Here is a 19,578-nt window from a genome sequence, read left to right on the forward strand (position 1 = left end):
ATTAACTATGAAAGCTCAGCTGACAGCTTAGGCTTGTTTCTAACTAGCTCTTATAACTTAAATGAACCCATTTCTGTTGATTTACTTTCTACCTCGTGGCTTTATTCTTTATCTCCATACTGCCCATACTGCTTGCTCTGCTGCATCTCTTAGCATCTCTGCCTTCTTCTTCCCAGTGTCCTCTCTGCCCTGAAAATCCTGCCTAGCTATTGGCTATTCATCTTTTTATTAAACCAGTCAGAGTGGGAGTGCTTTATATGCAAACTGTTTCAGAAGAAAAGGAAAGAAGGAAGGAGGGAGAAAAGAAAGTGAAAGGATGGAAAGGAAGGGGGAAGGTGGGAGGGGGGAGGAGGGAAGGTAGGAGGGAGGGAGGGAAGGAAGGAAACGCAATCATGCTGATTAACTGAGTCCTTGGCATTGGCATAACAGTGTAGATCCTATTCCATTGGGCTTGTCTGGGCAGCAAAGTGAGACTTACTGGGTATTTATCTTGGCAGCTGAAGCAAGAACAGACCAGCGCAGGCATTGTAAAGCTCAGTGTCATGTTCTTCCAGGAATATTAAAACCTTCTATAGGACCCTGCATTCAGAAGTGGCTTCTGGGCTCCACTCTGAATTGCAGGCCTAGCTAGTTCCTCATTTTCTCCTCAGAGATTCAGTTTTTCTGAGTTCATTTCAGGTATTCCAGTTATTTCAGTGCTGTTTGTTAGAAAGATTTTCTTTTCTTATCAGATTGCTTTGACATCTTTGTAAAACACGATTGTGGATACTTGTGTGTCTGTTTTGGACTCTGTTCTGTTTTGTAGCGTGTGGTCTTCTTGATTACTATAGTTTTAAAGAACTCTCAGAATCCAGTCGTCTGAGTCCTACAGACTTGTTCATTCCTGAGGATTCCTTGGGCCATTTTAGTCCTTGACATTTGCATACACTGCACATTTTAGAATTGACTTGTCATTGTCTTTTAAAAAGCCACGTGTAACGTTTATAGGGACCGCCTTGACTCTGTGGATCAGTTTAAAGAGATTAGATGCTTTAGTAATATTGAGTCTTCCAATCCAGTTTGGTTATGGCTCCAGTGTCTTTAGTTCTTTGATTCCTCTTAGAAAAGGAGTCTTTTATTGTCTGTTAAATGTACTACCAAGTGTGTCAAGTTTTCTGATGATATTACAAATGAAATTACATTTCAATTTTTAATTTTCTTTCTCCATCTATTGTTATTTACAGTCTCGCTGGGTATAAAAGTCTGCACTGGCATCTGTGGCCCTTCCAGCCTTCTGCATCTCTATTGAAAAGTTGGGTGTTGTTCTAAAGAATAAACCTTTATATGTGAATCTTTGTTTCTCCTTGCAACTTTTAATATCCTTTCTTTGTTCTGTACATTTAGTGTTCTGATTATTATTGAGGATCTTGGGGGAGAGGAAACATGATTAATTTCCATTCTGTGCTGTTACTGACTTTGTAAACTTACGACTTCCAGCAGTTAGTTTTGTCACTCTAAGATGTCTGAAGGTCGTGTTCCCTGCATCATTATATCATTTTGCTTCTCGTTCTTGTCTTATGGAAATGCCAAGACTCTGACATGATGGTGGATTAAACAAACAAGCAGCTCTGTCGACTTCTCATAGTAGGGAAAGCACACTCAAGTGTCCACGTAGGGTGACGTCACCTGGAAGCGTCTCACAGCTGTGTCTTACAAGATCAAGAAGATCTTGTAAGAGTTGCTTAGTTCGGATTTAATGCAAAGAGGTTCTAAATGTTGTTAAACGTTTATTCAGCATCAATCAAGATAGTTATTTTTTCCTTTCCTTCCTTTCTCTTTGGTCTGTTAACACATTGGTTTGAATTGGTTCCCTTCTGATGTTAAACTGGGGTAACTACTTAGTCGTCGGCTATTAGTAGCCTTGTTGCATACTTCTGGATAGTATTTGCTGATAATAGCAACACTGGCAAATTAATAATAGTAACTCTACCACTTATTACATGACCTTTTTACTCTTATATCCTTCATGACTCTAAAGCCAGTACCTCATGGACGATACTACCAGGTTAGGCTGCCTGCTGATGAAGCCTAGCCTCCAAGAATTACATTTGCAGCAGCATTTGTAAAATTCCCTAGGCCTTTTCCTTTCAAGTTGGAAGCTTAGCAGGGTGGGGTCCTGCCCTGAGGGCACCCTTCTTTTGTTCCAGTGTGGATCAGGCATCTCCCGTCTCCTCAACTCTTTCCGCACAAGCCCTGTCTTCAACACTAAGCTTCCTAGTGTTCCTTTTCTCTTCAAACTGTACATTTTGTATTTTTTTAAGCCCCACTTATTCATTGTAGACCTGTATAAGAGTGATCACTAATAAATGTGTGACAGAGTCAATATTAGGCTGTTCCTAAAAATCTCCTCTGTGATTTAGTCCATTATTTTTGTTTATTTTCCGGCAAGTTCTTCGGATAAGGACAGAAAGTAGCCAAATGTTTTACCAAAATATCACAATGAGCTAGGCCTCCACAGTCCACATTGTCCTAAGTACTGATGTCTTTCAAGCTTCTACAAGGACAGCCCATTAAATGTTGCTTGCAGCATCCAACCCCTTTCTAGTCCAAAAAGTTCCAAAGCCTTCCACACTCCTCCAAAAACAAACATGGTCAGGTCTGTCACAGCAATAGCCTACTCCCTGATACTAACTTCTGTGTCAAGTACTTTTCTATCACTGAAATAAAACACAAAAAACAAGACAATTTATTGAAGTTTTTATCTAGGGCTTACAGAGGGATGACATTTCATTACCATCACAGTGGGGCAGTGTGGGTGAGGCAGCAAGCATCAGGCATGGCAGCAGAGACAGTTGAGAGCTCACATCTCGAACCATAACAGGAAACAAAAACAGAGAATTGGGGATTGTGGAAAACTTTCAAAACCTCAAAGACTTCCTCCAGTGACGCACTTGCTCTAACACCTAAGCCTTGTAAGCTTCCCCAAACAGCATCACCAACTGGGAATTGGGTATTCAAGTGTCCGACTATGGGGGATATTTCATTCAAACCATCACAGGATGTATTAAAATTAAAATTTTCCACATTAATAGGAATATATAGTATCACAAGGTGCTATCAAACAATTCTGTGCCTTCTAAGATTGGGAAGAAAAGTAGCACTTTACAATATGTATTTAGAAATATACCCTTTCTAATGTTCTTTTCTTCCTAAAGATCCTACTTTCCATCAAGTGTAATTTCTCTCCTTCCTGAAGAAATTGCTTAAGCATTTCTTCACCATGTTTCTGCTGGTAATAGAGTACCTCAATTTTATTTTAAGTTGTCTTGAAAGATATTTTTACTAGATGTAGGCTTCTAAGTTAACATTTTCTTTTTCTCTAAAACTTTTTGTGTAGAAGAGGGGAAGCAGGGTAAGTGGGGGATTGAACCTATGGCCTTGCACATGCTACACAAGTGCTCTACCACTGAGCTTTATTGCCAGTCCCCAAACTTATAAATATCTTCTGGTCTCTATGATGTTTGTTTTGTTTGCTTTCCTGAGATAAGGTCTCCCATTCCAGGCTGGCCTCAAACTTACTATGTAGCAGACAATGACCTTGTACTCCTGATCTTCCTGACTTGGCCGCCCTCATTCTGGGATAACAGGTGTGTGTGTGGTTATGGTTTCTGATGAGTGATAGTTCAATGTTCACCACCACCCCCATGAATGTCTTCTTCTCCTCTAGCTTCTCTTAAGACTTTTATATTGACAGATGGGTTTTCTGACTCTTGAGTCTGACATGGTTTGTCTTCCTTTCCTTTACATTCATTCTTCTTGGAGTTCACTGGGATTCTTGTAACTCTAAATGTATGTATTTGCTAAGTATAGGAATTTGCTTCCTTCTTTCTTTCTTTCATCCTCCTCTCTTCGCCTCCATCCCTTCCTCACTACCTCCTTCCTTCTCTTCTTTCTTTCATTAATTTTGTTAATCATGTCAAAGAACCAGTTCTCAGCTTTGTTGATTTTTATTGTTTTTCTTCTCTATTTTGTTTAGTTTTTCTCTGTAGATGTCATGGTCTTATTAAATAAGAAACATAGAGCCAAATGCAGAGTTAAAAACCCAAGAGGTCAGAGCAGTAGCTGAGAGCTGAGACTTAAAACTTCTTGCCCTTCGCTGCTGCTGTCGTCCTTCCCCTGAAAAAGAGACCTACATTCTGTGTCTCTTGTCTTTTTATTGACTTTCTGTTCTGCCTTCTCATTGGTTGTAAACCCAACCACATGACCTCCTTGTCACTGCCCATCTATACAGACCTCCAGGTCTTCTATGGTTGGTATTGAGATTAAAGGCGTGTGTCTCCATGCTGGTGGTGTCCTTGAACACTCAGAGATCTGCCTGTCATTTGATCAGGATTAAGGGCATGTGCTACCACTGCCAGACTTCTGCTATGGCTTGCTATTAGCTCTGACCCCCAGGTAACTTTATTTATTAACATACAAATAAAATCACATTTTAGCACAAATAAAATATCACCATATTGCTCTAATATGTATTACTATTTTTTTCTGCTAGCTTTGGTTTTCCTTTGTTTTTCGCTCTTTAGGGTGAGGTATAAATAGCTGAGTTCAACCTTCTCAGAGCCTTAGGTTAAGTTTCTCCAAACCTGTGTTTTCATATAAATTTTCCTAGTGTACCCTGAAGATTTGTGTGGGGTTTGTGCTCCAGCCCCTCAGCCCCCCTGAGTCTCTCCTGTTCTTGGTCCCAATAGCTGAGTAGCCATGAATTTCATTTTCAGGTTCCTCCGGTCAGAAACACCAAAGCTTTCTGTTGGAATAAGGGAGAAACATGCTTAGTGCCAGTGGATTGTGCTGTTTCTCTCCCTTCTCCCATCCATTGTCCAGAGCTGTTGACTGCTCCCCACTTCTGCTTTCCATAGCCAGTCTGCAGAAAGGGATAGATCTAGGAGGTGCTCACTGGACAACGCTAGATACAGAAACTTGTATCTCTTAAAAGTAGTAGCTAGTGAATGGATAATTAAACTGTGGCACATACACATAAAGGAATATTATTCAGCTTTAAAGGAAAAGGAAATAATGGAATTGAAGATAAATGGATGAAAACAGAAAATATAATATTGAGTGAGGTAATCCAGAAAGAAAAATACCACATGACTCTTCTCTTATCTGTGTTTCTTACATTCAAATCTTCAGATGTGAGTATATAGCCTGGAGTAACCACAGAACTCAGGAAAGTAAAAAGAGACCAAGGGGTGTGTGTGTGTGTGTGTGTGTGTGTGTGTGTGTGTGTGTGTGTGTTTGGGGGACAGTGTCTAAGAAGAGGAATAGGAAGATAGAGATGATATAAAAGGAGAAATGGGAAAAATAAGGAGGGAGTTTTAGTTGGGGAGGGAAGGGGGAGGACAACATAAAAAAGAGGGGGTACAGGAATAAGTAACACTAAAGATGCTTGAAAATACATAGGAAATCATTATTTTAAATTTGCCTGAAATTACATATAATACACATAAATGTATGTACATACAAATTTCCCCCCCACGCACACTAAAATTATACTACTTGGGCTGATAATACTACCTCCAAGAGCCACAGACTATTTAATAAAACTGCGTACCAGGCATGAGAAACTTCTTCTTGAGTTGTTGGTTGGGGGAGTCAGACCTCCCCCGCCCATATAGGCTATTGCCGTTGCCCCTGGTTGCCTCCCAGAAATTGAAGTCCCTATTGCTGAAGATACCATGCATTTTGGATGCAGGACTTAGATGATTTGAGTTGGAACTGACCTGAAAACCTCCTTCCTAGGGACTAGCTTTCATAATACCAGGTGATATGCAAATTGCTAAGAGAGGAAAGCAATCAATATTCCTATCCAGTTGTGATGTTTATGATCCATAACAATGACCATCACGACAAGATATCCTAAAGATGCAATAGTGGCATTTATATCATGGTGGTAATCAACAGCTGTCTAATTGGACCCAAGGCCTACTCAACAGGAGGGAAATCAAGCCCGGTACAGTAAGCCTAGACAACTCCCTGTGCTTAGTGAGGCCATGGATCTTAGAGAACCTACCACAGCCACCTTTCTAAACCAGCATAATTCCTAATCGCATTTTAAATACTTATCCTTATACCCACAGGGAAGTGTAGACCTCAGTCCTCACCAAAGAAGCTTATTTTTGCAGCAGATGGAGACCATTACAGAAAGCCACAACTAGTCAAAATGAAGGCTAGGAGGTGCCTGTCCCAGTGATACACCTACAACACAGCTCCTGCCCCTAAGGCTCAGTGAACATCCTGGAAGAGGAGGCAGAAGGACATAAGAGTCAGAAGACCAGGAGATTGTGCCTTCTAGCTACTCTACACCTATGAAATCTCAACAACATGGCTGTCCAAACAAGGCCTGAAGAATTCCAACATTGATTGATATCTCAACATAGATGGGAGAATTCTCACAGGGTCCCATCTCTAGATGAAACGCGGCAAGCAACTACTGCTGTAGGAGAGAGAATTAGTCTTCCCCAGGGATGGGCCCCTCAGGTGGTTATCCAACACCAACTGGTCGGCCCTAGAAATCTAAACATGCAGGACACATTGGATGTTCTTATTAAGCAGGTTGTATTCACATGTTTGTTTGTGTGTATATGTAACAACAACATGGTTAAAGAAGAGGCCATGGGTTTGGGAGGGGGTGGACATGGGAGAGGAGGTAGGAGTGGGCAGAGGGAAGAGGGGAACATTGTAATTGTATTTTAAGTGAATAAAAAGAAAGAGCTTGAAGTGCAGCTCAGTATTAGACCATAGTGTTAGAACATATGGGCAACGCCATGAGTGGGGCCAAAGCCCCAGCCTCATAATGGTACACACACACACACACACACACACACACACACACACACACACACACACACACATATACACATACACACACACACACACACACACACACACACTAAAGCTTTCTCTTAAAGCTTCTCAGTAGATGTCTGAGTGTGTATCACAGACAGAGGTGCACACAGGCCAGGCTTGTGTGGTCCCAGAGGGAAAATGGACTACGTTGACTGTGCTACCTCTGGCCCCCACGGCAGAGGCAGTCATTTCTGGAGCAACCGCATAGAACTCCATGCACGGGGCCAGCAAGGAAGAAGCAGAGTGTGGCCAACAAAGAGACTCTCCCACTTGCCTGCTGTGGGGCTTATTATGACTTAATAGTGCTTGCTAGCTATTGCTGGGACCAGTCAGCCTGCGCGCTTCCTGTGGAGGACGGATGAATACTCACCGTGATGGCAACAGCTGTGAGGAGGGCATCAGGCTGGGGAAGCATCGGGAACTTGGACGATGATTGCGAGTCCACGCAGTCTCAAGTCTCTGGCTTGACTGGCAGCTGTTTGATTTTGCAGCAGTGCAAAGGTGACACACACTCAGTAGAAAGCACACATGGAATCTGGGGGCTTGCTCTTTCCTTGGGCTGGTCATGAACTGTGGGATGGTCTTTTCTCACCACAGTGAGCGCCAGCTGGTGCCACAGCTTCCAGTCAGCCTTGGATGACAGGGCAACCAATGGCCACTCTCTAGTGTGTATGGTTTTTGTTTTTATTCTTGTTTTTTGAGACAGAGTTTCTCTGTGTAGCTTTTTGGTGCCTGTCCTGGATCTCACTCTGTAAACCAGGCTGGCCTTGAACTCACAGAGATCCACCTGGGTCTGCCTCCCGAGTGCTGGGATTAAAGGTGTGCTGCTGCCCAGCTGTTAAGCTGTGATATTCAGCAGGTTATGGATAGTCCAAGTCTTCTTGCACATATGTATTAAAGTATGATGTGTGTGTGTGTGTGGACACATGTGTGTCAATATAGAGGTCAGAGGTTTGTATGGGGTGTCTTCATTGATCAGTCTTCACCTTACTTACTGGGGCAGGGTCTCTTGCTGAATCTAGAACTTAACAAATTAGGCTAGTTTAGGTAGCCATTTTTTTCTGCGATCTTCTGTCTCCACCTCCTGAGAACTGGGGTCACAAGGAGAGCTACCACACAGAGTTCAGCTTTTATGTATGTGCTTGGGGTCTGAACTCTGGTCCTCAAGCTTTGGTGGTAAGCTCTCTGTCCACTGAGCCATCTCCCCAGCTCTGATTTAACAATATTTTAAATTCTTAAATAAAAATAAAAACCATTTAGTTATTACGTAATTCCTTCCAAAATGGGTGAATCAGTCCACTGGAGGCAAACTTTCCCTCTTGCACATGTTTCCTAGGAACACCCCATGAAATATTCACTAATATTATCCTGAGCCAATTATTGAAAGAATTAAAATTATCTCGAGAACATTCTCTGGCCATCAGTAACAGATTGACAAAAGAAAATTCCCCAAATGTAGGACTCGGACAACACATTTCCAAATAATCCGTATGTCAAAAATGAAGTCTCAAAGGATATTTTCTAATATAAGGAATTGGTTGAAATAAAAAAAAAAAAACAGTGTAGCAGAATTTGCAGGGTGTGGCCAGTGCCAAAAAGGAACCTGATAGCACTGAATGCTTAATGAGAAAACCCCTCAAATAAAAAATAAAATCGAAGTCTCTCATTCACAAAACCACAGGAACACAGGAGAATGCACCCAAAATGAGTGGAAGGGAGGGCATAAGAAGACAACAAAACTGGATGAAACGAGAAATGGAGAGGTGTGGGAGCAAAATGAAAGAAACAAAATGATGGGTCTCCAAAAACCGAAATTGTTACTAGAACAGAACAGAAAAGGCATATAAAGGTGAGTATACAGGAAGAAGGTCTTTGGAAGCTGCGGAGTTGGTGAGGTGAGGTTAGCTCGTGGTTTGTCCTATTCCTCTGATCTTTCTTTTGGGCTTTAACCCAAATTTCTGGCTCCATTTTTTTTTTAATTTATTAAGACCATTTAGAAATTCATCTATAGAGAGACACAAAGAAAGAGGACAAATCAGCAGTCTAAGGACAAAGTGAGGGGCATCATTACAGAACCTACAGCCAGCCACACTTTAGGTAATGTGGAAAACCATGAGAATGTTGGGCCAGTGTCTGTGTCCTGCCCCATCTCATCCATTGACAAGGAAATTATTGTCTGGTGTCAACATCTGAACTAGCTGACATTGAACTGTGGGAACCTCATACTTTCCTCATGTTAAAGCAGCCAACCCATGCCCCTGCCCACTGCAACAAGACCCAGTTTACCCCTTGTTTTATTTTCATTTTGTAATTTGTTATAGTGTATAAAACAACATTTTACTGTTGTTCTTTACATCAGCACAGTTTAGTGGCATGATGAGAGGGTTGTGTAGCCACCACTATTGTCCACCTCCAGAACCTTTCTTCTTTCCAGCTGAAAATATGCACACCTTCAGTGCTAACTCCATTTCCTCTTCTGTTCCCGGAAAACCATCATCCACTGCCTGTCTCTGTGAGGTTGAACCCCTCTAGGCACCTCCCAGAAGTAGTATCATATAGAATTCATTTGTTATTTTTATCTTTGCCCGTGTGTTGATGGGTGAGTGTGTGTGCTTGTTTGTATGTGTGAACGCAGACATGTGTACTCTGTGGCATATGTGTGAAGGTCAGGGAACAGTCTCAGTGTTGGTCCTCACCTTCCTCTTTGCTCTTCATTATTGTATGAGCCAAGCCAGCTGGCCTGTGAGTTTCTGGGCAGTCTCCTGTCTCTACCTCCCGCCTCCCCTTAGGAATGCTGTGATAACAAATAGATGTTACTACATCTAGATTTGTGTGGGTTCTGGAGATCTGAACATAGGTCCTCCTGTCTACACAGCAAATGCTTTACCCACTGAGCCATCGGTGACAGAAAACTTCCAACACGACTTTTACTAAACATCAAGAGTTGGAGCCTAAGGACTATATGTGACATTGTGGCCTAGGAAGATGGCTAACAAGTGCAAAAGCAGAAAGTGAGTTCACAGGTCAGAAGTGGGAGATGGGCTGGGAAGGTGGAATGGTGCCGGCTAGTTTCCCTGAGCTGATGATGGATGGAGCGACAGGCCTGCTTTCCTGAGAGCAAGAGAAGGACGACAGACTCTGGATTTAGACACAGACATCCAGTGATGAACCCAGACAATTGGCCCAGGTTATAACCAGACTCAGGGGCTGTGGTGGTTTGAATAAAAATGGACCCCATAGGCCCACAGGGAGAGGCACCGTTAGGAGGTGTGGCCTTGTTGGAGGAAGTGTGTCACTGGGGGCGGGATTGGGGGTTTCAGATGCTCAAACCAAGCCCAGTGTCATTTCTCTCTTCCTGCAGATCCGGATGTAGAACTCCCAGCTCCTTCTCCAGCACCATGTCTGCCTGCATGACACCATGCTTCCAGCCATGGTGACAAGGGACTAAACCTCTGAACTGTAAGCCAGCCCCAATTAAATGTTTCCTTTATAAGAGTTGCCACGGTCATGGTGTCTCTTCACAGCAATAAAACCCTAACTAAGACAAGGATCATATCCAGGTCTTGGACTCCCCCTTGGAATACTACTCTCTTGGAGCCCTAAGCTGCCCTAGCCCGATGTCCAGTGCTGTTCTCTTCCAGCCCTTGCTCCCAACAGCCCAGACTGGGGTGGCCACTGGGGTGGCCAATAGCGTATAAACCCCTCAAGCCATGCACCCGATTGATGCCTGCTCCTTTGAAGGCAGGTCCCTCAGCAGCCTCGGCTCCCTCAGGTCTTGGCCATCTTCTATGGAGGTCCCTGTGTGCCTTGCATCCTTAGCAACACAGCATACAGGCAGCCCTGCCCTTGACTGCCCAGGAGCGCTCCTTCTGTGAAGGAGTGTCACCAGCCCACGCTGACAAGCAAGCAGGCGCAGCTGGTCTGGTAAAGATGGCGGCTGCTTTGACTACTTGGCAAGCGTTGTTACTGCCGTGGCCACTCTGGTAAAGACAGCAATGGAGGGAAGATCCAGTGGTCTGGGGATGGGTGCTGGCATCAACAGCCAGCCCTGGCAGGCAGCTCCCTAATGACAGAATGGAAGCAGGTGTGGCTCTCCTGTCTTTCACCTCTGGAGGGCGGGGTCTCCTGGGGCCTGGAGTCCTTAAAGCTCACCAGAGGAAAGAGAAGCCAGTCCCCCTGGGAGGAGACAAGGTGGGGAAGGCGGGTACCGAGAGTGAGGTGAATGAGCCTGGTGCTAGGACCCAGCCCGATCACCCAGATGCTGGACACATTGTCCCCGTGTGACTCATTGAACCTACAGAGCTCCAGTACCAACAGTTACTTTTCACCCAATTCAAATGGCATCTCTTCCTTTCTGATTTACTTCTGTGTTTATTCTTGTAGTGCTCTGAATAAATGTTCCACTTCTGAGCTACATTTCCAGGCCATTTACATTCATCTGTCTTTAAAGATTTGTTTTATTTTTATTCATGTGTTTGTGCGTGCGTGCGTGCGTGCGTGCGTGTGTGTGTGTGTGTGGTGTGTGTGTGTGTGTGTGTGGTCTCTGTGTTTGTGTGTTGTCTGTGTGTCTGTCTGTCTGTGTCTCTGTGTGTGGTGTATGTGTATGTGTGTATGGGTGCTTGTGGAAGCCAGGAAAGGGTGTTGGATCCCCCGAAGTTACAGGTGGTTGTGAGCCACAGAACATGGGTGTTGGGAACTGAACTCAGGTCCTCTGGTAGAGCCACAAGCTGAACCGTCTCCCTAGTCTGTTTTGTTTTCTTTTTCTTTTTTTTAACTGCTTCCTGGAGGTACGGCTGGCATGCAAGGAGCTATGACTACTGAGAATATGAAATGTCACACTTCTAACATGGGAAGACTCTCATATAATGGACACCCCAGCCAAGGCAGGCAGGAGGGAACTTGTTAGCTAGCCTTAGTTTCCCTGAGCTCTCCCGGCCCCATTCCCATCCCAGTTTGTGCTTCCTGCTTTTATCTGTGTAGTTTTAAAAGAAAAACACATTATATTCCACTAAGTATAAACAGAAATTGTCCAGAAATGTAAAGTGATAGGATGGACCTCTGATAGAAGAAGAGAGACTGGGGGATGGCCACTCACCTGAGCTCCAGGGGGCCGGCCTTCCCCATTCCCTGGAAGCAGGTGTACCCGACAAAAATCAACCTACTAGAATGGGGAAGGGATATTTTGGGTCAGTTTCCAGGTTTGAGGCCACATTCATTTGGCTCTATGGTTTGGGGCTGTCGTGGTGTAGTCCATCACGGTGGAAGCTGACTGAGGAAGCCACTCCCCCATGGGGGCTGGGAAGCACCTTCGTAACAGGAGGAACCGGAGTCCCAAATCCCCTTCAAGTGACCAGGCCCTACCCCTTAGAGGCTGCACCACCTTTCTTTACATCAATACCCCAGCCTGGGACAGCCTTTGGTCCATCAGCTTTTAGGGACATTTCAGATCCTGCCTGTTGTTGCAACAGGAGAATGCCATGCAGGGTTTCTGGGAGCCAGATCTGCCACCTACCTGCCCAGGAAGAACTAAGACACGGGTGTGCTGGGTGCTGAGGGGATGGCCGTGGAGCTCGCTGATGAATTTTCCCTTTAGCGTCGCAACTGAGGCTGCAGGACTAGGCTTTGACTGCGAGCTAGCCCTCGACAGGATCTGGGTTATCTTTCTAAGCTTGCCTGCCCCACCCCCACTCCCCACCAAGTGCTGAATATCTTGTTTCCTCACTACAGTTTCCCGATCAGCGAGGTCAAGTTAGTGACTTTCAACCCTCTGGAAGGAGGCACATGTGCCAGCCTGGGGTCCTGAACCTTTGGTGGCTTCTATGTGCGTCTGCTACTGCTTCCTGACTCTGGTGTTATCTCTGCCTCCCAACAGTTACCTTGTTTCGTTTTAATGTATCTAATTTCATTTCGCGTGCAGCGAATTTCTACTGAGCAAGCATTAGTATCATTGTGGGTTCTGGTCTGGGGCAGGAGCTACAGAGATGGTTGGGCCACTTCCTCTTCACAGGAGACCGTCTGGTAATGAGTGTCACCACTGAAGTACATTCCTAGCCCCTGTGCATGTGAAGGGCAGGCTCATCACTTTGTTAGGGCCGAAAGAAGGCTGTAGGGGCATCGGGCAGTTGGTGCTGAGCCAAAACATGATGATGGAGACCCACAGGTAGTCTTTCCGGGGAAAGGAACAGGGCCACAGAGGCATGGTGCATCCTGGGAACTGCGGGTGGTTCATCTATAGGGCTGGGCTAGGGCATCCAGGGATGCTGGGCTGAGAGGGAAAAAATGACCAAGAAGCAAAAGGCTCCTCCCCTCCTTGTCCTTTGAGGCCTCCCAAGGCCACACCCCTGGGCCTCTAGAGGGGGATCTGTCAAACCTGCATGAGGGTCTTCAGGGCCTAGAGCGGAGAATGATCTCAGAGACTGTCTACTTGAGGCCCTAGCTGGGGATGGACCCCTCCTTCCATTGAATTGATTTTTGTGTACTCCCCTTTCCTCCTCCATGAAATAGTCCAGGTCCCCCCTTCTCATGTGTTTGGGGGACCCCTGGGGTTTTCCCGGTGTTGGAGGGGAAGAATGAGCTGCCAAAGGTTGCCTGGAATCGGAACTTTAGCACGCTGGGGCCAGGAGGGAAGGAATGAGCGCGGACGAGCTTCCTTTGGACAGCTGTGCCTACACCCTATTAAAAAAGTGTCAGATTCAATCACCCAGGTTTGGGGGCCGTGGACGCCAAACATCTGGATCTCTGGCCAGGCCCCCAAGACGCCAGGATGTTGCACTTCCCACCTGGAAAGCTGCCGTCATCCGAGCAATGCTGTCTTGGAGAGGGCAAGCACCTGCTCAGGCTGCTTGCTGACTTCCTCCCAGGGCCTCAGGCCTGCTCCCCGAGTACTAATGGACAGATGGGCTCCCGGCACCCCAGGGTGGGGAGGGGGAAGAGGCAGGACTGTCCAGCTCTGTCTGGGTCTGCCTCTGGGTTCTGGGCTCTAGGCCAGTTCACACTCACAACCAAACCCTGGTGACTGATGGCCACTCCCCAAGCACGGGGGTGATGGGGGGTGATGGGGGGTGATGGGGGGTGATGAAGGGTGGGGTGGGTTGGGAGCAGCTCAGCAGCATCCTTGCCTTTCTCTTGGATCTTTCTAACAGTGGAAGTGATAGACAAACATCGCCCTCGACCTTGAGAAGTGAGAGCAAAACTCCTTAGCCTTTGTTACAGAAGAAGAAATCCCATTATACCTATTGACTCTTTTGGCCAAGGCTACACAAGCCAATACAGCCAAGAGTCTGAATTCCCAGAGGTAGTAATTTGTGGGCATGTGTGTACATACTCATATGTATGTACGTGTGTGTATGCACATGTGTACATGTGTACACATCTGTGTATGTGTGTACATACATGTATGTCTATGTGTGTAATGGTGTGTGTGTGTGTGTGTGTGTGTGTGTGTGTGTGTGTATGTGTGTGTGTAGGGTTGCTGCTTTCAGAGGCGGTGAAACAATGCCAACCTCCCCAAATCCTGCTTGGTAATAAAGTGACATTAAGTAGAACTCCCTACGACCTCATTCTGCTAACAACCACCCACCCCTCCCCATCCAGTTGTGAGAGGATCTGGCTGCTGGAGGAGGAAGATATCTTCAGAGTGAGACGTCTAGTTCAGCAGCTGGTGAAGCACAGAGACACCTTGTGACCCGGCAATTCCACTTTTTAGAATGTATCCAAGAAACACAAGAACATGTGGGCACACCAAAACTTCCACAAGCGTGCCCTCGGCAGCATTCTTCTCGGCTGGCAAGATGACAGGTAAGAGGCACGATCGCCACAGGATGGAATGATATTCAGCCAGTAAAGGGAGTGATGGTGTGCCGCCACGTGGATGAACTTGAAAGCATGTGATGAGAACAAGAAGCCGAGCATGATGGGATAAATATTGTACTCTTCCATTTACGTAAAAAGTCCAAACAAGTAAAGCCGTGAAGACTGAAAGTGAACTCCTCAGGGTCTGGGGAGACGGCGTGGTCAGGAAGCTGAGCAAGCATGAGGGCTTGAACTGACCACCAGCATCCAGGTGAAAAGCCATAAAAGGTCAGGTGTGGCGGGATGGGCTGTAATCCCAGCACCCGGAAGGTGGAGATAGACACTACCTTGGGGCTTGCTTGCCAAACTGTCTGTCTTAATCTTCAAGTCCCAGTTCAGGGAGACCCTGTCTCAAAATACTAAGAGGGTGCAGGGCACGTAACCATATAGTGCGCCATTGCTGTTAAAGATGTTTTCTTTATACACACGTCCACCCCCCACCCTCCCTCCTCCCCTCTCTCCCTCTGTCCGTCCCTCCTTCCTGGATTATCTAAGCATTGAAATCGCCATTTTCCCCCACTCAGTTCCTTGGTGCTGCTGGCCAAGGGAGAAGCAGAGTCTGGGATGGCTTAGGCCGCAGATGACCAGGGGACACTCAAAGGACAGAGCAGCACTGTCCTCAAATAAGAAACGAGTCTCAATGGTTCCCCATATGAATCAAACAAAATGCCATCTTGTTCCATCATAGATTGACAACAAAACGCTACACCCCCACTCACGTCTGAAATGAGCGCAGCTCACGTCTGACACAGTTCCTGCTAATCCTCCCTCCAGCCCCTGCCAGCGTTTTAGGCCAGGACGCCTGCTCAGAATTTTACTGCCTCTTCTCCAGAGCCAGCCTATCCACCTCTTCTGTGTGGAAGGTGTTTTGCGTCTCTAGAAGCCAGATCAGGATTAAGGCAGAAGAAGCTTTGCCTCTTCCTCCGCTTCCCTCCAAGGGAGGAAACTACTGTGACCTCTAGAGCTGGGTGCAGGAGTTGTGTGTTTCTTAAATTACACTGACCGAAGGGCCTCATGGGAAAGAAGCAATTCTCCAAATGGGGTTTTTATATGCCTTGTGTGGCCAAGCAGGAGCCTGAGGAGAGGAAGTATGCAGAGAAGGTTGCTTCTTGGAGACCAGGCAGTTTCAAGTTAAAAAAAAAAAAAAAAGAAAAGAAAGAAAGAAAGCAACTTCCATTAGCTTGAAGGGGGGGGGGGGGGTCACCAGCTGTGTAGTTGAGTCATGTGAACTCAAATGTAAGCTGCATATTTCAGGCAATGGACATCTTTGGGCTTCGGAGTTTTGTTATTATTTAATTTCAAATCTGGCCCGAGGACAGGCTGGAGCGTTCCCTGACTGGGCTGTATCTTAGCATTGGATTTTGATGTCTGTAAATAAGGAGGTGATTGGAGATATTTTGACCTAAGTCTGAGGCAGAGTGAGGGGTCCAAAGCAGAACTGGAGGACAAGGAAAAAACGGGTCTTCTGCTGCTGGGGATGGGGAGAAAAGACCAGACACAAGTCTCGGCCACTCGCTTTTTTCAAAGTGGCCTTCGCCAGGCTGAGGTTGGTTTTGAACCCTAAACAGGTCCTACTGTCCAGCTTCAGGACAGACCTCCATATCCACAGGTTCCACACCAACTTAGGGTGGAAAATGGTTTGAAAAAGAAAATTGCCTCCGTCCTGAGTATTTTCTCAGCCCTGCCTCCCGAACATGACACTGTAGTATTTCCACAGCATTTACTCTGTGTTAGGTGTTCCAAGCCATTATTCCTAGGGGGTTTGAAGTCTGCAGGAGCACCCGGCATGATCTCCAGAGATACTGGGTCATTTTATATAAGGGACTTGGGTGGGCATCTACAGTTCTTTATATCTGTGTGGGGTGTGTGTGTGCTGGAACCAGTCTTCCACAGAGAGGTGTCTTTTTAAACATTTAGGGAACACAATGGCTCAGGAAGAAGCTGTTCTACCCTTTCTATTCAATGGACCGTGGCAGATCATGTATTGAACCCTGGTCATACATGGGGAAGGAGAGTCCCACAGTTCCTGCACACATGGAACTTGGAAGCAGCCTTGTGCTGGTAAGTGCCTGAGAGCCAGCACTCTGGGGTGGGGGTGGGGCATAGGTAGGGCAGGTGGAAGGCTGTGTGAAAAAAGTCCTGGCTCATAGCACTTGTTTTAGACACTCTCGTCAACTTGACATCATTGAACAGAGTTGGGAAGACATATGTAGTATGGCACTCATTATGTGATATTTTCATCATAGGCACAACATAATGATTGTAGGTAAACATAAACCTAATAGTAAAATTAATTAGGAAGTAATGGGTTTGATGAGGCTTGAGGGTTACCATTGTTCTTAATATAATTTATCTCACTGTAAGCTTGTGATTCATTTTTTTTCCATAAAAGCATTGGACAAGCTTTCCATGCACTTTCTGTTCGCTTTTAACTGTCTCTATGACCTGCAATCCCCTGGTGTCAGCCTGCCAAGTACTAGGGTTCCAGACATAGGCCACTAGGCCTGGTTCATGCATTTATCATTTAAGACAAAGTCTTGGGAAGCTGGTCAAATTAGGAAAAAAAGAAACGTGAAAAGGAAAACTAATTATTTTTTTAAATTCTTTTTGAAATAATATACATTAACTTGAAGGAAGCTAACCATGGGTTTCCAAGTACCTTATTTAAGGGGATGCATTAAAAACTCGAAGTTAAGCACAAGCTGGTGTGTGGTGGGGTATGCATGTGACACCCATGTTTGGAAAGTGAGTGGAGACCAAAAGATCACAAGTAGGAGGCCAGGCTGGCAAGTTGCAGGCCACACACAGCAGGTGCTAGGGTAGTGAGTTCTGTCACAACCAACCAACCAAAATCATGTTAAGAATTAAATGTTGCCGGGCGGTGGTGGTGGTGGTGGTGGCGGCGGCGGCGGCGGCGCAGGCCTTTCACCCCAGCATTTGGGAGGCAGAGGCAGGTGGATCTCTGTGAGTTCAAGGTCAGTTTGACAAAGTGAGTTCCCAGGACAGTCACAACTGTTACACAGAGAAATCCTGTTTTGAAAAAACAAACAAACAAACAAAAAAGAATTAAATGTTACGTATTGGGATCATAAGAAACTCTATATACCAATGTCTGAGGAGAGTGTCGGGGTGGGAGAGAGGGAGAGACAGGCGAGGCCAGGAGGAGATAGACTTGAGTTGCTGAATTAAGGCTATCTTAAAGTCACTGTCTCCCCCCTGAGGGTTTTTGACTCTGTGTTTATGAATGTAAAAACTATTAGTCAAAACTGTTTAGGGGTTGGCTATTTGGAGAAGAAGGTACTTTCTAGAGTTGATTTTTATCACAGTAACTTCATTCGGTGATTGTTTCCCCATAAGCAGTGTTGGAACAAGGTCTCCTTTTCCAACTGTAATGGGATTTTCCTACATTTTCCTCCTGCCAGCCGCCCCAGACCGGTAGAATCCGGCCACCCATCTCATTAGGACTCTCTCCCTTTTCCTCCCCAAACACTGGCTGTTCATATATAGCTGTTTTCCTCTCAGATATCCTGGTCAGCTCCCATCCCAGGTTAAAAATCCCAAGGAAGCTTCTTATTGGTTTAGCCTTTGATTAGAGGTATCTGATTCGTCTAGTCTTTGACTGGAGGCCTTCTGACTGGTCTATCCAGTGTTCTGTTTCCACTAGAGAACCAATCACCCTTGGCCAACCAACTGGGAGAGGAGCATTGACTTCCTCCCTCAACCACAAAAGTTTGGGCTGAATCCATAGTAGGCTGATGGGAATATGATAAACCTGCAGAGTTCAGCGTGGGGCTGCCCCTCTAGACAGATGAAAAAATAACTGTCTATTATTATTGCCTTAGCTGCTTTTCTCAAATTCCAAATTAGAGCTGTTCAATCAAAGGAAACTTCTCCTGGACTCCACACACGTCACAGAAGTACACGAGTTAGCGTTAGCATGGTGAGCATGAGGAAGTACGTGTGGCATCAGGGAGGAGCCTTTGCTCTAAGCAGGCTAGGCTGGCTGGTCCTCCGATCACAGGGCTCAGAGGAGGCTGAGATGGCGGGGCCGGAAGTGGGAAGTGGTCCCGCGCTTCCAGGAAGACCAAGGCTGTCTGGGAAGGAGGTCATCAGGAGTGCTAGCCCTGGCTGGTAGTCACTTACTCTGTTGTCACGTGGGTCAGCCCTGTTCCAGCAGTTGTAAGCACGTGCAAGCTCCTGTACCAGCTCCTGTCCCAGCCCTCAGTGACTGCAGCAGCAGACAATAATGATGGCCCCTTCTTCTAGACTCCTGTAGGGGGTCCCAGGAAAACCAGCCAGGGCATGTTTCTTTCCTTTACTTATTATTTATATTATTTCATTAACTAATTATTAATTAATTTTTTCCGCCTGATCACAGTTTTCCCTTCCTCCCTCCTCTCCTCCCAGTCTGTCCCCCCCCAATGCCCCCCCACATCCATTCCTCCTCTTCTCTCTTCAGAAAAGGGCGGGCCTCCCATGACTATTAGTCAGCCGTGGTATATCATGCTGCAGTGAGAGCAGGCACCTCTTCTCTTATTAAGGCTGGTCAAGGCAACCCAGTAGGGAACGGGTCCAAAAAGCAGGCAACAGAGTCAGGGACAGCCTCACTGTTCGGAGTCAGGGCAGGTTTCTTATCTGCTCCATGCTTCTGTTTCATGTCCTATATAACGGAGAGGTCAACAGTCTCCACCCCAAACGAAGGAGAACTGAGCCCCTTGAGGCCAGCTGAGGACTGGTGCTGAGCAGGGTGACGTGTAAACACTCAAGTTCTCAGGAGCTGGAATAAAAACTCAGGCCCACCTGGCTTCCTGCTCAGGTTGCCTTGCGCTGCTCCATCTGGGG

The sequence above is a fragment of the Peromyscus maniculatus genome, chromosome 1, assembly GCF_049852395.1.
Source record: "Peromyscus maniculatus bairdii isolate BWxNUB_F1_BW_parent chromosome 1, HU_Pman_BW_mat_3.1, whole genome shotgun sequence".
Lineage (NCBI taxonomy): Eukaryota > Metazoa > Chordata > Mammalia > Rodentia > Cricetidae > Peromyscus > Peromyscus maniculatus.